Here is a 7658-nt window from a genome sequence, read left to right as displayed (position 1 = left end):
GGAGCAGTTGTAACTGCTAAATTCTGCTCAGGCACCTCTGCTTTTGTTTTTGAAGGGGTTAACATCCTTGAGAAAGTCTCAGGTGTTAAACCATTTATTTGAAAATAATTTCCTTGTTTAATCAAATTTTTATCTTTTTCTTCAAATTTTTGTTCAAAATAGTAGCTTAAAAACCTTGGAAAGAGCAAGAATGATTTGCTATCAACATGTTTCACCAAGTCATTAAAAATCTCCTGGGAGTAATTATAATTTTCATTGTTTAAAATAGCATATCCCAGACATTGGATTTTTAATAGTATTTCATTGAAAGATGTTGTTTTATTTGAGGCACACATCAAAAGAGTGTGAAATAAAAACCTAGGTGCAGAGGGAAAACAGCCTTTTTGTAAGGTATCTCTTTTTGGTTGTTCTGCATACCCCCTGTTCAAGAAATCATTTTTCAACTCGGTTTTAGAAAAAGAAGTTTTACCTTTCTGATCATCGAGTTTAAAGACTTCTGAGATGGATTGAGGTGTGATTTGAATGGCTTTACCCTGTATAGAGGAGTTAATGGCTTTGACAACGTCTCCTTGTTTTTCAAGGGTAGCATTTTTCCAGAACTCTCTCTGGGTTTCTTGGTAAATGGGAGCATCTGCTGTTATCAAAGTTTTGTACTTTGATGCAGATAAAGTGTCGATGATGGAGTCGAAGGTGTTTGTGGAAGTGGGTTTTGTGAGTAGACCCAAATAATTGTGAGGAGATTTGAGTGGGATTTCAATGGGTTCAGCAGCCATTTGAGTGGCATCTGTGGGAGCGGAGGAGGAAGGTGGTTTTGATTTTGATTTCGATTTTGATTTCGTCATTTTTTGATGAAGAAGATCGAAGAATGTTTTTGGGGTTATGAGTGGGAAGCTGCTTTGTGAAGAGAATGTTTGGAATTCAATTCAACAATGAAACCCTGTTTGGGGTTTTGATCAGGGTTTTATTTAGGGAAAAAGTAAATACTGACGTGGCAGCGGTTATAATGATCTGACGACTAAAAATTGACCACGTGCCAACCCTTGATGGAAGAGTAAATAATGGAGGACAGTTGTTTTGGGAGCCACTGATGGATCAACGATCAGTAGTTACAACGGTAATAAATGGATCAGTGGGTGATTTTAACTATCAGTGGATAGCACATCAGTGGATAGAACACTGATGTTATACAACAGTGCTTATCAAGAAATTGAAGGAACAGGGGTTGACTTTCAGCAGTGGACAGACTTTAGAAAGCAGATGTTTGAGGCACAACAGTAGTTAAGGAAAAACAGTGGTAGAAAACAAAATGAAGACCATTAGTATAACAACTGTTAGTGCAGCAGTGTTTGAACTTTTGATAGATAAAATTTGAGCATCTGCTTGTTCAGATGTGGGGATTGATTTGTCTTGTGTAAACTCAATATCATGTCCAACATCTGTTATTCTGCAGAAATGCTATACTTAACAATTACATTTTGGATGCAAATTATCAAGATTAATTTGTCAGCAGGTTTTCTAGGAAATTATGTTCTAGGTTTACCACATGTTCACTATTTCCTGACAGTGGTTTAGCATCCCAGATGATGAAAACTTCTTTACTAAGGCAACTCATTTTGTGTCTAATTATTTGAAGTAGAAGATGAGTGTCTCAGTAGTTTTAAAATCAATTTGCAATCAATTTTTTTCTATGATAAACAAACTTGAGTTTAATATGACCTTGATATGTGCACCATTTCCTTTTTATCAGTTTTTAGGAATAGTAATTTCACACAAAAATAAGGAAATTACATCCTGACCAGAGATGAACTTTTTACTATCAAAAATGAGTAAAAGTACAAAATATATTATATAGAAGAAAATAATATATCTGGTTTTATCTGAGAAAAACACCTTTTAAAAAAATAAGGTTATTTTGAAAATAACATGAAAAGGATCTGGTAACTTTCCAAATAAGCTCATGATCACATCATTCTCAAGTTATTATGACCACTGTTTAGGATCATTTTCTTGTCAATTGATTGTAAATTCTTCTTTTAAGGTCAATCACTGGAGATACCATTGTTACCTGAACTTTTCCTGAATTAATGAATGCCCAACTTTGGACTCATAAGTGTTTTATGTTTATACTCTTTTCTTTTGGCTTCAAAAGTTTTGAGATAAACACACTTTTGAGTTTTGTTCATTTTCTTCTTCCCTTTTTACCCTTCCCATTCATAAGTACAGAAATACTCACTGGGAGATTTTATTGAGGAAAAGCTTAATCCAGAATCATTTTGTAGTAATGTTTTGAGAGATCTGGCCACATTTGTACATGTTTTATTACCAATTCTCACATTACTTATGATTTGGACTGTTTAGACCCCTGATTTTCTTAATGTGTTTTAACAGGGTTGATTTGGTCCTTTTGAGGATTCTCAACCTGCCTTTTAACACATAAGATTTCGTGACTAAAGCTTTATTTCCCTCTTTCTACGTTAGCAAAACACTAATGTTTATATGAATATAGGTTTCGTTAATCTGAGGTTTATACTTTAGTATAAAATATGATGAAATCATCACAAATTTCATATCAACAGTTGAGATCAATTTTGAATGAAGATAGTCATACCATAGTTACCAGACGTGTTTTCAGATCTGAAAACTATGGGTGATTTATGCATGACATCACTTGTTGTTTGAAATTTGTGAATCTTATGACATCTTGGTTGTTTTACAAAGCTTTAGAATAGTCACTTTGAACATGATTTCTCATTGCTCTGTTTTTCAACTAACTACGACCAACCTTAGTATCAATGAATTGTGAGCTGAACTGTTATGTCAAATTGATTGTTAGATCGAATTTGACTGTCCGGGCTCTGATACCAATTGTTAGGATCGGAGGCTCTCATAACTGTGTTTGTTTGTATGATTTGTTCATTTAGAGAAAATGAAATAATGTAAAGTGCAGCGGAAATGAATACAAACTTTGTAAACACAATCAAAGAAGAGGGTAGTTTGATAAAGAAATGCTTCACATTGAGTCAAATGTTTGAATTACAAAGCAAATGATTACAAGCATGCTTACAATACTAAACTCCCCCTCAGCCTGATGCTCCAAGGTTGGTTGCACAAGATGAAAGGATTAGACATGAGAAGAAGAACTTGCTCAGTCAATCAAATGTAACAGTACATAGTACTGTTACATTTATAGGCAGTCTAAACCACTGGGCATCTCAGCTGACGTCACCATGAAAGTGACATCTAACAAACTAACAAACTCTATCTACTGATCTATACAACCTCTGCTATGCTAACTACTGATATTACATTATATTGCATAAGATGAATCAAACTGCTGCTGCATCCTTCCACTGCTGTGAACTCAGCAGTACTTGTCATGATCAGCAGTGCTTGACTCAAGGCAGTAGATTGGGCAGCAGGGCTTAAGTCTTCATCAGTCTTTGATCTGATCAGCAGTTTCCAGTGTCAGCAGTTGTTGATAAAGGCAATACTTTGGAGTATATCAGATGTTGAAGCCACAGTCAAGGGGAAAGCTTATAGTAAACAGCTGCTTATTGTGAATCCATTGTTGTGATCCGGTTTTGGCTTTCATTATCTGTTCCTCTTGTAGGGTTCAATCCCAACAAAATGTGTGCTAAAATCAATTATCTTGATTAATTTTTATGTGCTAATATAATTCAAAAGTGCTAATTTTATGAATGTATTGTTTTGGTATGTGCTAAGTTAACTTTTATTAAGTGCTAGGATCTGTTCTTACGGTTTGTAGGATAAATATGGTTTGTAACGGAACCAACCCCCAAAGGACAATACCAAAGTTACCACATCTAACATATCAAGTAAAGTAGTGCAAACAGAAGTCACTTCTCATGCTAACACATCTAAAATGGTGCAAAAAGAAATGATAAGGTAAGTGTTTGACAATTTCATATTTTTTATAGTTTTTATGTGTGATTGTTGATTTCTATAACTTAATTAATTCAATGTTTTTAGGAAAATGTGAAAACCAGAAAAAAAAAAGATGTTTTATCTACGCATGAGACTTCACTTCTTGAGACATCATCGCAGTTGGAATCACAAGAAAATATACATAATACACATTCAACAAATGTCCTAGAGGTATGTGTTACGAAATACACATTTATATTGATTTTAACCTTAAGATGTTAGTATAACATATTTTTTTGGTAGAAAATCAAGTGTACTCTATATACTATAAATTTGAACAACTGTGTGGCTTATGGTACAATTCATTTGTCAACGGGAAAACAAAGCATTCATGGAGTTCCACTACAAGATAATTGCTATAGAGTTTCTTTCAATAAAGTTGTAAAAGAAGCAACATTTTTACCGGTAGAATCATGTGAGGTCAAAACAGTTGGGGATGCACTAAATACTTTTGTTGCTTGGCCAAAATACCTTGTAAAAACTAGCCAAAAGGTATATTCTTTATTAATATATGATTAATTACTCTAGCTATTGATATTTGTTTTCATGTTTTTTTTGCTTCAGACACCAAATCTATCAAGCATTCAAACACAAAACACTACAACTCAAGTTGCTAAAAAGCAAAAGATATGTTTTACAATGCTAGATGACATCAAAAAACAGAAACGAGCAAGAAGAACAAGAAAAACACTTTAGACTAGTTCTTATTTTATGTTTACAATCATTTCCTTTTGCAACAATTGTAGATAGTTTTTGATTAGAAGTTTAGTTTTTGGTATTATCGTGCACAGATTTTGGTTTATTAATTTTAACTAGGTTATTACCCGGGATTGCTTCCCGGGCTCGGAAAACTTAGTTATATCAATTATTATTTGTTATTAATACGACCTCATTACATCAAGCATCTCATTGGATTCAACAACAATGTCTTCACATCACTGGATTAGATCATAAACCCATATTAGAGGTCAAACAAAAGCACAACATGACCACATGAATAACATCATTTCCAGTTTTACTTCAGTGCACTTACATGATCGGGTGATTTGGGATTTTGTAAAAATGTTTGTTTTTGTACTTCTTAACAAAATTACATAGAATTCAAGAAAACAAAACAATGACTTAAAGAACTATACTTTAACACCCAATCTGATCGAGCAAACAATTGTTGACCAAAAGTCAAACAGTTGTTGACAAAAAGTGAAACATATGTTCAACCAAATTCACTTTCTTGTTATATTTTAGGACTGTTTTCCTCTTCAAAAACTGTTCAACCTAACATGGGTTTCCATGAACTGTTGACCTAAAGTCAAACAGATGTTAAAACCACTGTTTGAGTTATTCAAACGTCTGTTGAATACTAAATGAGATTTTGACCAAAAGTCAAACCGAGTATCCTGTCTTTAGCTTACATCTCCGCATTGTTTCCGTTAGACATGGACCTAATAATTTACATGTACATATGTAGTTTTAGAATCAAAACTTCGAAACTAAACAAACAAGTCTACTATCAGTTTCGAAAAGCAAAGAACTACAACCCAAAAACTTGGTTCCGTGTATCCTTCTGCATTTGCCTTCTTCAACCCATGAACATTCATCCGAACATAAAAAGCTTTTTACCTTTCACAAAGTTAAGTGTAAATGCTTGACCTGGAGCCATGCCTTTATCTCTCACAAACTTTCTCATTCCTTGCAGATAATATCTTGATTGACCTCGAGATGAATCTATAGCAGCTTGAACATTCCAAACATCACCTGCCACGTCCACAATCTTCAAACCCATCTTACGATTCAGTCCAAGATCTTCAGCCTGTTTTTTAAAAAGGCGTTGTAACAAACAACGAACAATTCAATAAACAAAGAATTAACACATCTTTAAAATCTGACTAAAGTATTATATATTAGTAAACTCATCATCACAAACTTACAAAATGACCGTCCACACGGAAAGAAATAGGTACGATTTGATTATCTTCATTCACAACAACCATACTACCTTCATTGACATTAACGATGTCCTGTACAGCTTCAGTATCTGAACTCAAGACAATCTCTTCTATCACCTTTTCTTTAACAACATCATAAACCTCCGGTGGAAGCACTAAATCACAGGTAGTACAATTGAAAACCGTGATATGAAAAGTCTGAAGATCTATCATCTCAAAGACAATGAGATGATCAACAGTTAATGACAACTCATTCTTTATCTCCTTCCATCCGGTAGTTATGTAAAGTTCATTGTTGATATCTTCCATCCCTACAGACCAGTTCTGGTTTTCAGATCCTTTAATAAGAACCGGATATGAAGGAATAGTGTATAATATCTTGTGATGAACAAAAGAAGGATTAGTACTCTACAATGAGAATAAAACACATTATATAGTACATTAGTAAAAATATATCAGAAAATTAAGTAAACAAATAAAAAAAAACAATTAAACAACTGTATCTCCAAAAAAATTACACGATGAATAATATTCGAAGTTACATACCACATAATCTTCATTACTAGATGGTTTGTAGTAAAAATCTTCACAAGGAGCAAGAGCAATGTCTTGATAAAAATACAATATTCTGAAACTTTCTAATGCTTCTTCATAATGAAATATCAACCATGAATCTGAAGGTATTTTCAAACTGTCTACCAACTGACACCAACCATTATAGAAATAATATCTGCCATTGCTTAGAGGATAGATCTTGACTTTAAAAACATTTCCAGTTGTGGTCCGGATGTTTGTATTTCCAGTTGGATAATTTAACTGTTGAATACAATTTTGATACTGTTTTGGCAAAATCTAAGCATAAATAAAAGAAACACTTTTATTGCTAAATATCATACCAAAAAATTAAAATTAAGTGTTAAACTAAGATCGGATAAAATTACTAACCAAACATTTCCTTTTACTGTCTTCAAGGTAACATGGAAATCCATAAATCATTCTCACGTAAAACTGTAACAGTATCAATCATATAGAATCAAAATCAATAACATTAAGAAACAAATGAATACAATCCATTAAGGTATGCAATACATCTAAATAAAAGATGATACAACTAATATATATCAAAATAACAATGGACAACATCGAAAAGGTGAGAATACATGTAATTTCTTATCATATCGAAATATATATTTTTTACAGCAAATCATATAATTAAAACTTAAAACCTACTTTTCCGATTAAGTATCACAAATAGACATGGAGGATCATCAACTGAATAAATTGTATAGAAAAACAGGATAATGACTTGTGTCTATTCCAAACAAAAACTTAAAAACAGTATACCAACTACTAATCAAAATAAGTTCAACTTTTCAAATACACATGAGAATACATCAGTTAAAATCGGAAATTTATATTATACTTCAGAATAACATCGTTACATGAACAACTTTATAAACAACTTTACAAATAAACGTGACAATACATTAGTAAAGATTGAAATTTTATATCATACATCAGAGTCACATCAACAACTTTATAAATAACTTTACAAATACAAATGAGAATACAACAGTAAAGATCGAAATTTTATATCATAAATCAGAATAAGATAAATACATGAGCAAAGTGAAATCCAATAAAATCAAAAATGGATAAGACAAATGGTAGATACACGAAATGCAGATCACTTTTTTTAGAATCATATATGTCTATCATAACATGCATAATAACTACATAGTAATCGGATATACAAAAAAAATAGGA

This window comes from Helianthus annuus, chromosome 17, assembly GCF_002127325.2.
Source record: "Helianthus annuus cultivar XRQ/B chromosome 17, HanXRQr2.0-SUNRISE, whole genome shotgun sequence".
NCBI classification, from domain to species: Eukaryota; Viridiplantae; Streptophyta; class Magnoliopsida; order Asterales; family Asteraceae; genus Helianthus; species Helianthus annuus.
The sequence above is the reverse complement of the archived record's forward strand: the minus strand, read 5'-3'. Positions refer to the sequence as shown.